Source organism: Spermophilus citellus, assembly GCF_964194105.1.
Source record: "Spermophilus citellus genome assembly, chromosome: 2".
In the NCBI taxonomy this organism is placed as follows: domain Eukaryota; kingdom Metazoa; phylum Chordata; class Mammalia; order Rodentia; family Sciuridae; genus Spermophilus; species Spermophilus citellus.
The window spans coordinates 190440318-190460815 of record NC_138183.1 but is presented as its reverse complement, the minus strand read 5'-3'; the positions used below and the strand labels follow the sequence as shown (position 1 = coordinate 190460815).

At 39.5% G+C, this 20498-nt stretch overlaps 1 protein-coding gene across 1 annotated transcript in view; it reads right to left on the bottom strand.

The window, feature by feature from the left end:
- Positions 1–14420, bottom strand: part of PAK1 (p21 (RAC1) activated kinase 1) — a 145820-nt gene extending 131400 nt beyond the window's left edge. The window contains exon 1 of the mRNA XM_081282009.1: positions 14297–14420. The gene's annotated coding sequence lies outside the window, so the exon portion shown is untranslated. The remainder of the gene's footprint in view (positions 1–14296) is intronic.
- Between the last annotated feature and the right edge of the window lie 6078 nt (positions 14421–20498).

The window sequence follows — 20498 nt, the reverse complement described above, 5'->3', positions numbered from 1 at the left end:
TATGGATTAAACAGGGGTAAAGAACTAGAAGCAGCAGTTGTAAACAGCTACTTAAGATGACTAACTTTGAAGGAGAGCAGAGAGGGTTTAGCTAGTGTCTGACATGGGATCTCAGGAACACTTGCGTTTCGTGGAGAAGAAGAAAGTTGTTTTCCTTTCAATAGAATGTCTGAATATTGCTATAAAAACTCTGTAGAAAACAAAATTTAAAGAAGACATAAAGAGATTCCCAAAAAGGGACCATGGGAAGGAATCCGAAAGCATGTGGAGCCCTTTCCTAGAAAAGGGATCACTTCTTTTGTCATCAAAGAAGGGTGTCTTAGTCTGTTTTCTGTTGCTGATAACAAAATAACTAAGACAAGGTAATTTTTAAAAAACAGAGATTAACTGGCTCACAGTTTTAGAGACTAGTAAATTCAAAAGCAGGGTACTGGTGAGTGCTCCATGCTGCTTCAACTCATGGCAGAAGGCAGAAGGGCAAGCAGGGAAGTGTAGAAGAGGCAAAACACAAGGGACTCTCCCTTTAAAACAACTTATTCTTCTAATAACTAATCCAGTCCCATTAGTCCCTCTCAATGACCTAATCATCCCTTAAAGGCCCAATTCCCAACATCACAACAGCCATCAAATTTCAATATGAGTTTTGTAGAGGACAGACAATATTCAAACCATAGCAAAGGGGCAGAGGCAAGAATGGATACAAATACAAGTAGATCTTTAGATTTTAAACAGTGGGAATGCAGGGCACCATTTCATCTATAATATGTGAGGACAAGGCAGGGCATGGGGTCGGAAAGTGAGAAGAAGAGAAAGAAGGTGGTAGGTGAAGAATCAGGGAAAAACTGAAGAAAAGTGTGCAATTTTCAGGGCTAGAAAACAAGGAGATACATAGCTTGTGGAAAAGGGAAATGAATCAATTAAATAGAACAACTTCTGAGGAAATCATTAAAAAAAAAAGGCTGCAGAGTTATTTTCAGTTTGCAAATATTAAATCCTCTCAAAGAGCCCATTAGGTCTTGTACCCCTTGATCCAATAATCCTACCTATGGAAATGTATTCTAAAGGAATTTCTGAAAGGAGAAAGCTATATGCAAGATTATAGGAAAAACACTGTACACTGTACACATTGATATGTGTATATCAATGTAATTTATAATAAAAAAAAAGCATAAGCGGTTGTGATAGTTTTATGTGTCACCTTGGTTAGACTAGTTTCCATTTATTCAATTAAATGCTAATCCAAAGGAGGCTGAGACAGGAGGGTCGCAAGTTCAAAGCCAGCCTCAGCAATTTAGCAAAGCCCTGCCTCAAAATAAAAAATAAAAAGGGCCAGGAATGTAGCTCAGTGGTTGAGCATCCCTAGGTTCAATCCAAAAATAAATAAACTAACTAATTAACTAAAAACAACACTAATCCTGGTGTTGCTATAAAGTAATATAGATGCAATTAATGTGTAGAATCAATTGACCTTAGGTATCTTCTGTAACCCTGTTGAAAGACCTTAAGAACAAAACTAAGGTTTCCCTGAAAAAGAATTCCCCTATTGGTTTCACTTCTCTGGGAGAACCCCAACTGACAAAATAGTTTGAGGATAATTATGAAATGTAATCCTAAATTTTATAGTAAAAATGAAGGAGTAACATGACAAGAATAATTATAGGACAAGAAAAAAGGGCAAACTCTGCTCTATATTATAGCTATGCAAAGATGTATGTTTATATAAACCAAAAAAGAGAAACAGAGCTTGTTAGAGTGAAAGTATCATAACTGAATTTTAAATGAATTAAAAGTGCTACAAAGCAAGTGTGTAGAACAGAGTTCTGTTATTTTAATGGAAGAATATTATGTCTGTTAACTCTTAGAAATGTGAGGCACTTTAAAGAAAATAATACTAATCTAAAAGAAAACTGCCACTGTTTTTCGACTGACTTGAATTGTGGTATAAAGAACTGACCCTGTAGAAGGCAAAGGACCTCAATCTAATGTCATTTATTAGTAATGTGAAATTCCTCAATTCAAATGAAAAAAAAAAAAAAACCCAGAATGGTTGGTGATCTTAAGAATTTTCCGGCCAGGCATAGTGGCACACACCTGTAATCCCAGCGCATGGGAGGCTGAGGCAGGTAAGATTGCAAGTTCAAAACCAACTTCAGCAATTTAGCAAGGCCCTAAGCAACTTAGAGAGACAAAAAAAAAAGAAAAAAAAATCCACACTTTAGAAAGCATCAGGGCATGCCTTCAACTTTTATTCAGGTTAGGCCTACTTGCACTAGGCAGCTATATATTTAGCACATTGAGGTTTCTTCTTTTCTATCCTCTCAGACAGATACTAAAAGGATTCCTTTATATTTGTTAAACTTGGAAAAAAAAATTTCTTACTAAAGAAGTCATATGCATGCACAAGGCCCTATGTTCAACCACTAGGACCAAAAAAGAAAGAAAGAAAGAAAGAAAGAAAGAAAGAAAAGGTGTGGATCAGAGTTTGTGTGTATGCTTTCATTCATTCATTTAAAAAATGAGTGCCTACTATATGCTAGGCACTGGAAATACAACAGTGAAGCAAAAAAAAAGATACTTTTATTTTAAGGAAAAGGGTACTATATTAAAACTTTTTCTCTTTAAGAGCCATGTCTTAAAGATAAATGATTCTCTGAAGTTTAGGATCTAGTAGGGCAAAAAAACATTAATCAAATAAAGCCATAGACAAGCAGGTATGGCTCTATGTATATGCTAACATGTTTAATAGTAGAGTATTCTGATACCTGAAACTTATTTTGAAATGATTCAAAATAATACAGATTAATGAACACATTGAGGGATGAACAGACATGCAATAAAGCAAATACAGCAAAATATCATAGAATCTAAATAATAGATGTTCGTGTACATATTCCCCATCCCTGTATTTTATTATTTATTTATTTATTTGTGGTGGTGGGTATTGAACCCATGGCCTTGTGCACACAAGGCAAGCACTCTACCAACTGAGCTATACCCACAACCCTAGCATTTTATAATTTAAAAAGAACTTTTTAATCAATACCCAAAAATCAAAGGCATTTCTATATCAGTGACAAATCCACAGAAAGGGAAACAAAGAAAACCACCCCATTTTCAATAAGCTCAAAAAACAAAAAAATACTTGGGAATCAACTTAAGGAAAGAGGTGAAAGATCTATATAATGAAAATTACAGAACCCTAAAGAAAGAAATTAAAGAAGATCTTAGAAGATGGAAAGGTCTACCTTGCTCTTGGATAGGCAGAATTAATATTATCAAAAGGACCATACTTCCAAAAGCACTACACAGATTTAATGCAATTCTGACCAAAATTCCAATGACATTCCTCACAGAAATAGAAAAAGCAATCATGAAATTCATCTAGAAAAATAAGAGACCCAGAATAGCTAAATCAATCCTTAGCAGGAAGAGTGAAGCAGGTGGCATCACTATATCAGACCTCAAACTATACTACAGAGCAATAGTAACAAAAACAGCATGGTATTGGCACCAAAACAGACTGGTAGACCAATGGTACAGAACAGAGGACACAGAGACTAACTCACAAAACTACAATTATCTTATATTAGACAAAGGTGCCAAGAACATGCATTGGAGAAAAGATAGCCTCTTCAACAAATGGTGCTGGGAAAACTGGAAATCCATATGCAACAAAATGAAATTAAACCCCTATCTCTCACCATTCACAAAACTCAACTCAAAATGGATCAAGGACTTAGGAATAAAACCGGAGAACCTGCATCTAATAGAAGAAAAAGTAGGCTTTAATCTCCCTCGTGTGGGATTAGGCCCCAACTTCCTTAATAAGATTCCTGTGGCCCAAGAATTAAAATAAAAAATCAATAAATGGGATGAACTAAAAAGTTTCTTCTCAGCAAAAGAAACAATCTGTGAGGTGAATAGAGAACCTACATCTTAGGAGCAAATCTTTACCCCTCACACATCAGATACAGCACTAATCTCTAGGGCATATAAAGAACTCAAAAAGCTAAGCACGAAAAAAAAACAAATAATCCAATAACAAGTGGGCCAAGGACCTGAACAGACACTTCTAAGAAGATGATGTACAATCAATCAACAAATACATGAAAAAATGATCATCATCACTAGCAATTAGAGAAATGCAAATCAAAACCAGTCTAAGATTTCATCTCACTCCAGTCAGAATGGGAGCTATTATGAAGACAAACAACAATAAGTGTTAATGAGGATGTGGGGGAAAACGTACACTTATACACTGATGGTGGGACTGCAATTGGTGCAGCCAATATGGAAAGCAGTATGGAGATTTCTTGGAAAATTGGGAATGGAACCACCATTTGACCCAGTTATCCCTCTCCTTGCTCTATACCTGAAGACTTAAAAACAGCATACTACAGGGACACAACCACATTAATGTTTATAGCAGCACAATTCACAATAGCTAAACTAGTTGCCTTTCAATAGATGAATGGATTAAAAAAATGTGGCATATATACACAATGGAATACTACTCAGCATTAAAAGAGAATAAAATCATGGCATTTCCAGGTACATGGATGGAGGTTGAGAAGATAATGCTAAGTGAAGTTAGCCAATCCCAAAAAACCAAATGCCAAATGTTTTCTTTGATATAAGAAGGCTGATTCATAGTGGGATACAGAGTGGGAGCACGGGAGGAATAGACAACTCCAGATAGGGCAGAGGGGTTGGAGGGGAAGGAGGGGGCATGGGGTTAATAATGATGGTGGAATGTGATGATCATTATTATCCAAAATACAGGTATGAAGACACGAATTGATGTGAATATACTGTATATACAACCAGAGGTATGAAAAATTGTGCTTTATATGTATAATAAGATTGTAATGCATTCTGCTGTCACATATAAATAAAAAATTTTAAAAAAGAACTTTGAAACATACATAAAAGTTGAAAGAAGTTTACAACAGAAGTTTCAAGATGAGTTAACTCAAAGGAGAATTTTTTTTAATTGTGGAATTCAACCTTAGATCTATTGTATTAAGGATATCCAGAGGCAGGATCAAGACCACTTACAAACTTGAAATAATCAATTTGTTCCTCAATATTTATCTGTGTGTTTGTTTTAACTGACAAAAGAATATTCTGCTCTCAAGACACTATGTTTAAAAGTGCTGGTTCGTGTCCTTATTTTGATTCTCTATGGTGGGGGACTGCAGGAAGGCTTTGGCAATTACTAATTGCCTCAGGAACCTGGATTTTTTTTTAAACCTGGAATTATTTAGAAGTCAAGGGAAAATAAAGGAAACGCCACTGGTCAAGGGAGTACACAAATGAATGATCAGGAGAAGAGCAAACACCAGATTTGGAGACAGAAGATTTGAATTAAAGATTCCAGTTTGCAACCTCTCAGCTATATTATCATGCACAAGCCACCTAACATCTCTTCATCTGTAAAAATATAGTATCTTAGAGCAGAATTCAATTATGAGACTGTATGTGAAAGTGTGTGTATGTATGTCACTGTATATATATATATATATATATATATATATATATATATATGCATACACACACACACACACACACACATCAAATATCTCTAGGCTACTCAAGAAATTTAAATTTTCAAAAGTATATCATTATGGATTTTTCCTTTGATCATCTGGTTTTTGTTTATTCTTAAGTTGCTTTATAAATTTATAGATATCTTCTTGAGATTAACTATCAAATAAAATATCAAATAAAATCCATTCTGAGGGGCTGGGGGTAGATTAGTGGTAGAACACATTGATGAGCTGGGTTCAACATCCAGTGCCAAATTAAAAAAAAAAAAAAAAAATCTACCCTGAAAACCTCATACTCTGGGCTAGACAACTCCAGATGAGAAAAAATTTTAAATAAAAGAGAATGGTATGAAATAGTAATTATCCAACAGGTGATAGAGGATTAAGAGTCTGTCCAACTATATAAAGTCCCATTCCACCCATAACCCAACCTGGAAATTTATAAATTGTGCTCTTCTAGTCCACTGGGAATTCTTTCCATAGTGAAATGCTGTTACTGATGGACTATGTCCTACTGTATTACAGGGAAAGGGTGATGGCAGAAGGTTAAGAATCACTGTTACAAATATTTGAGCTGGGGAAATTGATATCAAAGTCAACAGATCTATATGACACCTAAGGAAAACTGAGGCTTAGGGTGACTTATTTGACTCGCTATAATCACACAATAAATAATCATTAAAATATCTGCAAATTCCAGCTTGATATCTCCAAATTGCCTCAGTTGTACAAGAGCATAAAGGAATCTCTTACAGGAATGAAAAAAGTATACACACACATTTTAGAATTCAATAAAAAATCAAATATAAAGTGCTTGGTACTATGAAAGTCTTCATTCAGTAAAAGACTATTTGAAGCAGGGAGTGGTGGTTCACACCCAGTCCCAGCAACTCTGGAAGCTGAGGAAGGAGGATTTGTGAATTCAAAGTTATCCTCAGCAACTTGGCAAGACATTTAGCAACTCATTGAGACCTTGTCTCTAAATAAAATGCAAAAAAAGACTGGGGATGTGGTCCAGTGGTTAAGCGCCCTTGGGTTCAATCCCCGGTATGAAAAAAAATAAATAAATAAAAGATTTTTTTGAAGGGATGTGGGTGTAGCTCAGTGGTAGGACCAAGCATGCTAGGCAAGTGTTCTAAGTTCCATGGCAATGAAGCTGATGATGTTGATTTGTTCCTGAGCTCATTTATCCCCAAAATACAATGAGGTTAAGGAGCAAAGGTTACTGGGAAACAGGGAGATCACTATGCCAAACTCATTTTTCAAAAAGATAAGAAGGAAATAGATGAAATTATAATATTGGTATGATAAAATTCTGATGAATTTGTTAGAGGTATTTTAATCTCTAATCTCCAAATTTTGTGTAAGAAAAATTTACTCTTTCATACTAAAAGAAATATAAACATATCTTTAAGACAAACAAGATGGTTTAGGTAGACACTCAACTTGGAAGAGAAAGTATCTGAAAATATTTTAGGTTGCTGGACCCTGCTTACTAACTCCTGGGGGGGGAAAAAAAATCCTAGCAATTAAGAATTCTAAGAACCCCAAACTTAAAAACACCTTTGGAGGTCATTTACTACAAACTTCCAGCTAAGAGCCAATATCAGCCAAACACTTTCCAGCTTACCAACTGCTATACATAAATTCACAGAGCTAGCTTGATTCTCACAATCCTGTAAAGGAGTGAGACAGCTATGGCATAATGAGAAACATCAGTTCAAGTCAGAAAGATCTGGCTTCAAATCATAAATATGATGTATAGCCTCAGGCAATTAAATTAACCTCTCAGTTTTCTATAAAATGAAGGCAAAAGAACACCTGTCCTAGATAACCTAGGGAATTGTTTGAAGAACAATGTGAGATCTTATTAGTGAAAGTACCTTAGACACTATACAAAAGGCCTTTCATCATCTGGATCCTGTCTCTGCTTTCACCACTCCCCACCTTGAGTCCCACCATCTAAGCATTCTAAACTACTCAGGGTTCCCCACACAGGCTCTTGAATCTTCTGGCTCTCCTAACTGCTCTTCTAGAGGCCCTTCCTCTCCCCTGTTGCTACCCCTCCTCCACTGTTCCTGGTTAACCCCTGTTGGTGTTTCAGAACACTTCTGAGGTGTCACTTCCTTTAACAAGGCTTTCTAGGCCACCCCCATTTTAAGTAGGGTAGATGCTCTTCTTTTGTGTCCACACTGCACCCACACATATCACCTTGTGTCATTTTTGACTCAATAGAGTATAATTGTCTATATACATGTCTGCTTCTAGGAAAGGATAAACTCAAGAGTAGGAAATGGGTATGATTTGTCTATTTCCTCAGAGCGAGAGACAATGCCGGATATCTAATGTGCCGGATATTTAATATACATTTAGCAAATGAATGAACTTTAAATGGCAATGAAATCACTTGTTTTCATACAATAGACATGAATATTATAAGACAGTGCTTTTCAACTTTATTTGCATATTAGAATCCCCTGTAAACTTTTTTAAAGTAAATTTGAGATAGATACCAGGCTACTGAACTTTTAAAAAAACCTTTGTAAGGGCTGGGGATGTGGCTCAAGCGGTAGCGCACTCGCCTGGCATGCGTGGGGCCCGGGTTCGATCCTCAACACCACATACAAACAAAGACGTTGTGTCCGCCGAAAACTAAAAAATAAATATTAAAATTCTCAAAAAAAACCAAAACACTGCTATACATAATTTTAAGTCATAAAATTACAACTATTCCATCACACATCTATATAGCTCAACATTGATTCACATATTTTATTAATCTTCACAACTCTGTGTATTATTATCTTTTTTCCAAATGAAGAAATAGAGATTTAAATAAGTATAAAAGTTGCTCTTTGCCTCACTTCAAATTTAGTGCTTTTTTGTTTACATCTATCTCCTTCTCTAGAAAATGGCAGGTAATATTGCAGTAATACACAAAGTTCTATAAGGACAAGGGTTCAAATGAGAAATATATCAATCCCAGCTTTGTGGGAATCAGGAAGGGAATAGGAGGCTGGGCCTGAAGATCTAGTATAGGCAGACAGATGAGGGAGAAGCCATGTATATGTTGGCATTGCCATTCATCATCCCCAGAGATTCAAAAGGCAGATTCTATAAAGGAGAAAAATGCTCTTGTCAGCCTCAGTTGGTACCTACCCAGTATGAAAGGAAAAAGGACACTGGAAAGGGTTGGAAGTGGAAAGGTCAAGGAAGAAAGCCCCATAAGTAAGAATAGATTTCCGAATGCTACATGCAAATTACTTAACCCTGACTCCATGAATAAGAGCCAAGACATAATGGACTTACATAACTAAGACTTAGATCAATTCTAGATAATTAATCAATACAATACAAAATTAATTAAAGAGAGATCAATAAACCTCTGGTTCTTTCTAGACTTATTACTACACGATTCTTCAAGAGGGGATAATCTGGAGAATCCTGAAGAATAAATGATATCCCCCATCTCAAAGATAGAAGAGTAAAAGAAAACAAATTATTCATGAGAGGAAGAGCTTAAAGGCAGAAAAATGCAATACATAATGCTAATAAATTCATGATGGCAAAAGGAAATGAACATTCAGTCACAGGTGACTCAGAATGTTGTATAAAACCTAATCTTATAGCTTCTGTAAAGAAATGTTATCTTCAAAGTATGCAGTCATGACCATCTGATAAAAAGTTTAATCAGCAAATTTTTTTTCTAGTTTAAACTGTGGACTTTAATTAAGGTTTTCTTAGAGAGAAAAAGTAAAGAAGGAATATAAAAGGATGCTTTGAGTGCCCCAAAGTTTAGCTTGATAGAGTTCAAAAGTCAGTCTATAGTGGCAAAAGTAAAGTACTACATTTAGAATTTTAAAATGTGTTTGTAAATCAATATTCAGGCACTTGCTAATTATGAGCTTTTGAATAAGCCAACATTTATGTGATCCTCAGTCTCCTAACACATAAAATGGGAATACCTACCTCACAGGGCTACTAAGAAGACTGAACAAAGTAACACCCAGGAATGATATTATTTTTCCTGTGTGAATGATAAATGTAAAAAATACAAATCCATCTTCACCAATCTTTGCAATGCACAAAAGAGACCAGACTAAATGGAAAGAAATTTTATTTTAACTCTCACAGCAACATATTTGTAAAACATTCCTATATCCTCTATATGGAAATATGAAAGCAACCTGAGGACTGAAAATAGCACATAGCTGCCAAAGTCAGATGGACATAGGCTGCCACTTACTTGCAGAAAAGCCTGAACAAGTTTCCTTTTCCAGTATGAGCCTTAGCTTCTTTACCTATAAAAGATACCAGCAATCATCTTATGTGGTTATTCAGAGAATTAGAAAAAACTTGTTAAACAGCTAACAGAGTGTCTGTAACAGAACAGGTGTTCAATAATGTAAGCAACTCTTAATAGTTATTACCACTTAAAAACTAGCTAATAAATTATGGTTTTCAAAGGTTTCTTTATACTCAATATTTTATTTAGTTGCTTCATAACCCTGTAAGCTAGCCACAGCAACTGTTACTATTCCCATCTTAGAGTTAGGACAAAAGACATAAAACTACAAGGTCATGCAGTAAGACAGATACTAAATTAAGGTCCCCTAACTTTACCCCACTATGAATTATAACATTACTCCTTAATAAAAATATCTATGAAGAGGTATATTCTTTGGATCACCTTAAACATCAAACTCTCTGATTATGACTTAGAAAGATTTAAAAAAGAAGAAAGAGAAAATTCATTAAAAACAACAATAGTAGAATTCAGAATTGTCCCAAATTGGCAACTATTGATTCTACCTTGGTTTTTTGGTTTTCCCCAACAAAGCCAGTGAATGCTTAAAATTATTTTTTTTAATTTGCTTACCAAAATAATTGTTTGAAAAACTTATCCCTAAATTAAGAAAAAAATAATACAAAGACAGCTTTCTCCCTCCTATACAATCATATTCTTTTTTTTTAAGAGCAAGAGAGAGAGAGAACCTTTTTTTTTTTTTTTTTTTTTTTTTTGGTAGATGGACACAACACAATGCCTTTATTTTTATGTGGTGCTAAAGATCGAACCCGGGTCCCACCCATTCTAGGCGACCGCTCTATCACTGAGCCACAATCCCAGCCCCTCATATTCTTCTCTTTTATCTCATAATTTAAACCCTTATCAAATCATGCTGCATTATCTTCAGCTCCTTTAGGACTTGGGCTACACCCTATATACAGCTGACCGTCCTGCTCCAGCATAGGACCTGGTACCTATCATATACTGGGACTCAAATAACTGGAAAAGGACTCAATAACTGTTCATAAGGAAATGGATGAGCAAATGAAGACACTCTCTCAAGGGGAAGTTAGGAAAGGAAAAACTGGGCATGGTACGTTAGGGCTAATAAGAAAGTGAAAGAAACAAAGCATTTTGAGAGCTTCATAAGGAAGAGAAACCTTTGTGTGGAGTCAAATAGGCCCTTGTATGGTTTTAAGTATCACTGAAGGAAGACAAAAACACAGGAGACCAAGAAGAGACAGTTTCAAGTTAAAAGACTCAAAAGTTAAGGTGCAAAAAACAAACCTAGCTTAGGATATTTCAACAGTTTCCAGGACCTTTGCGTGCGCGCGTGCGCACACACACACGCACACACACACAGAAAAACCCTTCGGGCTTCGGTTGTAGAAAGACACCGAAGTTCAGGCTAAATGTTAGCTAATTAATCCAAAAATGTTAGAATCCCCCTAGATCTATACTCTGGAATGTGGTTCCTCCTGAGAATCATTCTTGACTAAAAACCCCCTGCAGCAGCTGACAGTAAATAGGACAATCATATTATTCATTCAACAATATTTGAATGTTTGCTATTTGCAGTCACTATCCTAGGCACTGGGCTTAAAACAATGAACTTGATCAGTTAAAACTTATTGCTCTCAAGAAGGTTTCATTCAAGCCAGATGTGGTGGCCTACATCAGAAATCCTAGCAACTTGGGAGGCTGAGTCAGGAGGATTGCAAGTTTGAGGTCAGCCTTAAAAACCTGAAGAGGCCCTAAGCAACTTAGTGAGACCCTGTCTCAAATTAAAAAGGGCTGGGGATGTGGCTGAGTGGTTAAGCACCCCTGAATACAAACCCCAAGAACATAAAAGAAAGCTTTCATTCTAGTTGTAAAAGATGATGGGGGACGGATAGATGGATGGATATAGTGTGGGATGAGATGTCATACTAGGCAGTAAATACTATGGAAGGAAAAAAAAGGAGGAAGCTAACTGGCAGGATACAGATTTTCTCAGGATCAAATCTCCTTACCTAGTGATTCCTAAACTTTAACAAGTATCAGAATCACTTGGAAGACTTGATAAAGCAGAGGTTTTAAGGCCCAATCCCAGTTTTTCATTTGTAGGTGTGGGATAAGACCCATTAATTTGCCAACAAATGCCCAGATTATGCTGATAATCCTGGTCCAGGGACCATACTTTGAAAATTAATTGTTTCAACCCAAAGGATTAGGTAACCTGGCTCATGGGTCTTGATTTGCTTCTTCATTCACACACATTCATTCAAACACTTATGCAAAGTTCCAGGAATTTAGCTAGGCACAAAACCGAAACAGATTCTGCTCTCAAAAAATTCACAGGCTAATGGAAAAAGGTACAAACTCCTACGCATGGGTGACTGCTACCTGCCTGTCCTGGAGCATAAAAGCAAACTCCTAAAACTTTAAGGCTGAGAAGTGCTACAAAAGGTTATAAAAACGCTGTATACAAAAACAACTCATGCCATGGGGGGAAAGAGGGAGAGACTAAGGGACCCCTTTCCAGAGATTCAACAAGGACTTATCCACAGTCAAGTAAGAGAAGGCAGGCATTCCACATGCACATGCAAAAAGAGGATGTGAGAGGAGAATATAGAGTGAGGCTGCAAAGGCAGGCAGTAATCTAATCTCTTAAGAGTTTCTTATTACATGTTAAGGAGTCTGAAATTAATCTTTCAACAATGAAGGGTCCGGCAGGAGACACTGATGTGATTAAGTTTTGTTGTACAAAATCCTTCCTTTGTGTCCTCCAAGCCTAGCACTGGACCTCAAAATATGTGCTCAGTAAATGCATATTAAGTTGAGATGAACAAGTTTACTTATCAAGTGCCCTCTTATGGATGAGGGGCCAGTTACCTTCTCTGCAGGGCTCACTTTGGCCAGGACAAGACTTGTAAAACAGGTCCAGCAACCTCAATTATTGCACACTACTCCTGGGACAACTGGAGTCCCCCAGAGGGCCTTCATTGTTTACATGTCTACCTCACCCACTAGACTTTGAGCTCTCAGAAGACAGAGACTGAATTCCCATAGCCTTTAGCAGAAGGCTTGAAACATAATAGCTCTCCAGACTCCAGTAATGTTGGATAAAAGAATGACTGAAAAAGCAAATTGACCAGGTAGACCCATGAGTTCATGTAGGCTCATGCAGTTCATTCCCTTCAGGGAATATTGCAGGGTACACATTCCCAAAGCCCTTAGAAGCAGCACTTCTAGGTGAGGTGGCATGGGTTTCGTTGCAACTGATTTATAATTTCCAAATTGAAACAAAAATGTTACAAGTGCAGTGGTACAAATCCCAATAGACCTCTGAAGGCCCCAATGGGAAGAAGTCAGCTCTCTCCCAGAGGGAGGGGATGCCAGCATAGACTTCACAGTGGAGAGGAATCTTGAAAGGTGAGTGGATGATTGCTACCTGCCTCAGTGTCTGCAGCATAAAAGCAAACTCCTTAAGCTTTGAGGCTGGAAGTGACCTACTTAAGGTCACAAAGTTAGTAGGTGAGGCCACACGGTAAGACAAAGGAGGTATCTCTGTATTGTTGACTTGTTCTCTCCTGACAATTGAGAGAGAGCCCAGAGTTTTACCAGGTGAAACTGAAAGATTTCTCTCTGGAACAACTCATAATAAAGGCAAGACTAATGAACTTTAATTTTTACTGGTAACCACAATGATAACCTTTCCCTTCACATCTCACAATGCTGGATATATAATAAAGGGTAAGACAATGAATTATCCAAGAGGACTTTGCTCACAACACCAAAGAAACACCCAATACTTCTCAAATGTTCTTCCAAAACACTCCCAGATTCAAGAGAGTGAAGGCTGTAATAATCATGTCTTTTTGAAATGGAATAATGAACGTGAAACACTATGATACTCCTTTCCCCATCTGGCTTTAACTTTCCAAGTTACGGAGTATTCCCGGGGTGGGGGAGGGGCTGCCCAAGTCAAGTACTACCGAGCTTATTTTTTCAAGGCGTCGAACCCTAAAAGTGATTCCCCCAGCCAGGACCGGGCAATCTCTATGCAGAATGAATCAGCCGCTGCTTTGCTAGGCTTTGCCGGAGCCGGCTAGGGTGAACGTCGGAGGACCGCGAAGTTCGGAAGGGAGTCGGTCCGGGACCAGGTCCTGTCGTGCACCCGGCCCAGCCCGACCCCTCCTCCGCCCTGCCCCACTCTCGGGTCCCAGAAGTGCCCAAGCATCAGAGACCTGCGGTCGCACCGGTGCATGCACAAGGGGCCTTTGTTGGCCCGACTCGGCCTTGCGGGGCGGCGCCTGCCTCACCTTACCTGGAGTCCCCGCCCGCCCGCCCGCCGAGGCGGAAGGCCCCCAGGGGAGAATGAATGGGCCCAGGCCTCCAACCCACCCCGCTTGCCCGCTGCACCGTCCCAGCCCCGGCAGCAGCGACACCAGGGGTACCGGGCAGGGGGCCGGCTCACCTTCCGCGCTCGCTCGGCTCCGCTCAGCTCCTCCTCCTCCTCCACCCCGGTGGCTGCAGCCGAGCCCGGAGCGCGCGAGTGTACGCGAGCGGCCGCTTCACTCTCTCCCTCCCGCCGCCGCCGCCGCTGCGCGCTCCGAGCCTCTCTCAGGCCGCTCGCGCCGGGGATCCCCTCAGGACCACGGATCGACAAGGGAAGAGACGCTGAGGCGCGGGAGCGGACGGGGCGGCGCGCTGAGGAGTGTTGCTGGGGAAGGACCTGGGATCTGCGAGGGCGGGGACGCGAGGAGGTGGGAAGTCGAGGGAGACTCGGTTCTTTCGGAAGAATCTCGAGAGCGCGGGGCTCCGTGAAAAGAGAGAGAAGTGTGAGAGGAAAGCGTCCGAGGAGTAGGATGGTGGATCCTGGGACCCAGGCGCCAGGAGGCGTGAGGGCGAGTAGAGAGGCGGGGACGTGTGGGGGAAACCGCGAGGGGCGGCTACTGTGTGGTCGGCACCTTAGGTTCCAGCCGCAGCCGCACTATTGTACGCAGCGCGGCTGGGCCGGACCGCCTCGCCCACCAGCCCCCGCCCCCTCCCGGCGAAGCCGCGGCGCCGGCCGAGCCCTGTCCGCCCCGCCTCCAGCAGGTGGGAGGGGGCGGGGAGCGCTGGACGACCCACGTGAGCTAGGCCAACTCCGCTAGGGATGCCGGCGCCCTGGATGACGTCATCGGCGCATGACGCCAGAGTCCAGGGAATCACCGGGCTGTCCGTGACGTCATTGCGCCACCTCTCGGTCCTTCGCCTGCGCTGTGTCCCGCTGCAGTCTTTTTGGAAGCGGCATTTCTTCTGAGAGGTTTTTGGATGATTTCGAGATGGGTACAGTCCCGATCGGAAAAGACGCTAACCCGCTGGTCTTCAGCTTACAAAGCACCACAACGTTCATTAGCTCTTTGCCAAGAGCTGAATTTGAAAACTGGCGGATCTCCTGTGATCTCAGAGCCAGAAATATATTATTCTGGGTTTTATTTGGGGGGGGGGCGGGAGGGCGGGTAGGATTTAGGAGCAAGGGTACGGGAAGTTGGGGGAAAAAATGATAATGGAGAAGTTTGAACTTTCCTAAACTGAGGAAAAAACTGGGATCCCTTTCCTGTTCTTTTGCCACGGAAATTGCTTTCTACCTAAACCTTTCTCCTGAGTTCATACTCTGCATTTCCTAAAACTCCCAAACAGCGTTTCTTCGTACCCTGCTGTACGACCATTTCATCAAGTCCAAAACTGAGGTAGCCTTATCCACTAAAAGTCTGGAATCCGATGGTAGTAATAAACCTTAAAATTTATAAGCCATAATTTTAACATCGTAGTAATATCTGTGTATCCTTATCTCCTAAGCCTCAGTTTTACCATAATAAGGATGACTTAAAGTTAGCCGCATTAGGTCCTTTAGAATATTGGCAATTTCTATTGCCATTTCCCCCCACAGACTTGTTACTCTCTCTTTTGTTTCTTTGGCGAATGGACCACCAACCCAGCTGACTCCTACGCCAAAAATCTAGGCATAGGTCCCCATTCTTCCTCTCTCAACGTCCATATGAAATTGGTTGCCAAGGTTTATGGATTCTCCTAAATACTTTTCAAGTCCTTGCCCTTCTGTTCATCCACCACTTGGACAACTATAACAACCTTCAGTCTCTCCAAAGCCAATCTATTTTTCACACTAGTCACCACAGTAGCCTTTTAAAACCACAAAGCTGATGATGTTCTCCCCTGTTAAACAGTCTGAAAACCTTATATTTCTTTCAGGATGAAGTCCAAGCTTCTTGACACTTCACAACCCAGCTGCTTACACCCATCTTTACTAGCTTGGTCTCACACTGTATATCTTTTGCTCCAACCACACCAAAATACTACTTATTTCTTTGAACACATACTTCTTCATGTCTCATTGCCAACACCATTCATTACAAAGCTCGACTCAATTAGATATCAGATGTATTCATTCAACTAATATTTCTGGACTTTTCTTGAGCTTAACAATGTTGTAATCCTATAGTACTTACATGCCTTTATGGTATAGTAACTGCATTTATGTATGTGACTCCATCAGTGCCTTAAGAACAACTCATATTTCTAGATCTGTCTCCAGCACCTAGAACAGTGCTTGACACATGGCAACACAACCATTATTAAAATGTATTTAATAAATGCTTATATGGTGCTTTCCATGTGCTGGATACTGTTCTGAGAACTTTGCAACTTCTTAACTTCTAACAACACTTTTAGATAGATACTACTCTTCTTCCATCTATCTTATTGATGAGGAAACTGAGACATAAAAGGGATAATGTAATAACCAAAGATCTCAACCCAGTAAATTGATTCTAATCTATACTCTCTTTGTATCATCTCTACGGTAGGCAGAATAATGGCTCCTCCAGAATGTTCACATCCTCATCCCTGGGAATTATGAGTATGGTGTCTTCGATGACAGGGTTGCAGATGTAATTAAATTAAGGATTTAGAGAGAGGAATTCCCCAGCTCTGGGAATAGACTTCAGAAGATGGAAAAGGCAAGAAAATAAGTCCTCCTTTGGGACCTCCAGAATGGAACATCCCTGCCAAAACATTAATTTTAGCCAACTGACATCCATTGCAGACTTCCAAGCTACAAAACTCAGATAAATAATAAATGTATGTTGTTGTAAGCCACTATGTGTGTGATAATTTGTTACAACGACTGTAGGAAACTAATACAATCTCTAGTCAAGGGTAGGGCTGCTCTATATTAATAAGTGGAAAAAGCATACTTGCTAGAAGTTGCATCCATCCAAATGTCTTCATCCCATGTCTTAACAGTCCCACTCCTACCAACAAGGATCCTAACTTTGGCATAAGAAAGCAGTCATGGCCAGTGTGATGGTGCTCGTCTGTAATCCCAGCAACTCAGGAGGCTGAGGCAGGAGGATCCAAGTTTAAAGCCAGCCTCAGCAATTTAGCAAGACCCTAAGCAACTTAGTGAGACACTGTCTCACAATAAAAAATAAAAAGGGCTGGGGATGTGGCTCAGTGGATAAGTACCCCTGGGTTCAATCCTGAGTATTAAAAAAAAAAAAGCAGTCATGACATCTCTGGCACCCCTTTACATTCTGGGCCTCACTTTCAGTGTAGTCTGCTCTTTGGCCACAGGAGAGCTTTTCAAAAATCTTTCATGGGGTGTCTTCTAGATTGTCCTGAATTGAATTGATAGGTGAATGACCTGAGCCTAGAATTCTCTTTCTTCAAAAATTTTAAAATAGTTAACAAAATCCAGTCAAGTCTGTGAAATTTTAATTAACATTATCCCATACCATTCAAGTGCTGGAGCAGGATTACTCAATGGGTCTGGTATCTTGCCCAAGGGAAAAGAAACTGGTAGTTTACAGGCAGGAAACCTTAGATAGTATAGTGGTTTGTGGCCTCCGACTCTCAGTACTATTTGACAAAAATTACATTTAGTATTTCATCTCTAAGTAGGAAGACTTTAATATTTTTAGGAGGGCAATAACAAATAAGGTTGAAACCCCTGTGCCTAGGGTATTGCATAATATAATGTATTCCTCCCACTTATACTTCAATCTACCAGTAGGTAAAGAGCTTTAGCTATTATGATTGTACAATAAGTCAGAGGTTATCACTACTCAAGTTACTATCAATAAGGGAGTCTTTGTTGCCATTTGATCACAACTGATTCAGTCCCAGAATCCCATCCTGAGGTCCAACTTCTCTCCTGGTAGCAGTTACCTAACTTTGGGTTTCCCAGAAAGCAGAACCTGAGATAAATACTCAAGAGCATGATGTTTACTTAGGAGGTGATCCCAAGAAATCGGAGTTAGAGAGGGGAAAGGGCAAAGTCAGTGGAGATTGTGGTATTTAAGGTCTCACTTCTGCCAGAATCTCAAGAGAAGTACTCAGAATGCCTTCCAAAATAGACTCCCTGAAAGATGAGAGCTCTTTTATCTGCTGGCTTCCATTCCTGATTGGGTGAGTATTGTCCTCAGGGCAGTTGATTCCCCTGGATTTTGTGGCTTTGCTTACAGGTCTATCTAGCAAGTTACCACATATGCCAAAGAAGGTCCCAAGCAGAGTAAAGAGAGATATGAGAGCTGGAACTGTCTACTACAGCTGCCACTGAAATCAAAGATGGGCTAAGGGAATGTGGAAGTGCCAGAAGTGTCTGCCACAAACTAGTTAGGTTTCATTTGTAGGTTCACATTATAAACCAACTTTAGTAGATACTGCCAAACCTATTTTTTCAAAATCATTTAATTCATTTACACTCCTACCAGCAATGTATGAAAGTTTTGGTTATTCTATACTTTCACTTGGTATTATCAATATTAATTTACTCATTCTGGGCAGTATGTAGTGACATTGTGTTCTTTCTTTACTTAGCATTCCTGTGATTACTGATGAGGTTGAAAACCTGTGAATAAGTTTATTGGTCATTTGGATATGGTCTTTTGTGAAGTATCTAATCAGGTCTTTTGCCCAAGGTTTAAATATCAACCTTATTAAAATATAACAGCAGTTAATAAAACACATCCATTTTAAGTGTTCAGCTTCATGAGTTATTTTTTTTAAGAGAGAGTGAGAGAGAGTAAGAGAGAGGGAGAGAATTTTAATATTTATTTTTTAGTATTTGGTGGACACAACATCTTTGTTTGTATGTGGTACTGAGGATCGAACCCTGGCCGCACGCATGCCAGGAGAGCGCGCTACCGCTTGAGCCACATCCCCAGCCCCAGCTTCATGAGTTATGACAAAAGTATGTAACCATGTAAATGCAAACCCCATCTGTTTAGCAAGTTCCCTTAAGCCTCTTTACAGTTAGTCTCCTCAGTCAATCTGCTTACTCTGTCACTATAAATTAACTTTGTCCGAGAATTTCATATAAATAAAATCATACCATAGGTACTTCTTTGTGTCTGGTTTCTTTTCATAATTTTTTCCCCATGCTGGATCCAAGTCTTCCTGCATTCTAGGTGAGCATAGGACCACTGAGCTGCATTCCCAGGTCTCATAATGTTTTTCAGATCATCTACATTGTTTCATATTTTAGACAGTATTCCCTTTATTGCTGAATAATATTCCACTGTATAGATTTTCCATAATTTGTTTATCTGTTTAGCTGTTTCAAGTGTTTAGCCCACTGAGAAAAAGCTACAATGAACCAGTTGCACTGGTGCACATGGGTAATCCCAGTGACTTGGGAGGCTGAGGCAGAAGGATCACAAGTTCAAAGGCAGCCTGGGCAACTTAATGAGGCCCTGTCTCAAAATAAAAATAAAAAAAGGACTGGGAAATGGCTCAGTCATAGACTGCACTTAGGTTCAATTCCCAGTACCATAACAAAAAAAAAAAGAAAAAAGAAAAAGGAAGGAAAGAAAAGACTACAATGATTGTTATATAATGTGCATGTGTGCTTGTGCGGACATGTTTTCATTTTTCTTGATAAATACCCAGAAGTGTTATAGATGAGTTGTAGGATGCGTTCATGTTTAACTTAATAAGAAACTACCAGAGTGTTCTTTAAATAGTTGTGTTATTTGCTGCTCTTTTGATATGTTCCCATCATTCCTTGCACAGTTCTTTGCTTTTGATCCAAGATGTTCAAGGCTCTCTTTTTTTTTTTTTTTTTTTTTTTTTTTTTGAGCCAGCCTTCAAATATGCTCTTTCTCCAAGGCTCTGATTCCTTTCAAGGAAGGATTGGTATTTAAATATTGAACTTTAAGCACTAGGTAATCTCATTATCATGCATACCAGTGTTCCCAGGCCCTCTCAGTGTATAGAACTCCAAGAAGATGTATTCTCACTCTCTGGGCTGGAAGAAGTATGCTGCCAGTTCTAAAGCTGTAAGAAGTGACCTCTGCCAACAACCTGAGGAACATGGAACCTCTGAAGAGACCGTGGCTCACCCACACCATGACTGCAGTCTCGTGACACCCTGAGCAAAAGACACACCTAATCCCCTTCTGATTCTTGACCCACAGAAACTAAGGTAATAAATGTTTGTGTTCTAAGCTACTAAGTTTGTGGTCATCTGAAACCAAGCAACAGAAAATTTTTACAGAAGGGGTGGGAGAAAAGGGGAAGAGGAAGAAAAAAAGGAAGCTCTCTGGAGACATTTTTTTCCTTCCTAATTCTGTCTTCTCTTTCCTCCTTCCTCCTGCCTCACATGTAGACATGTG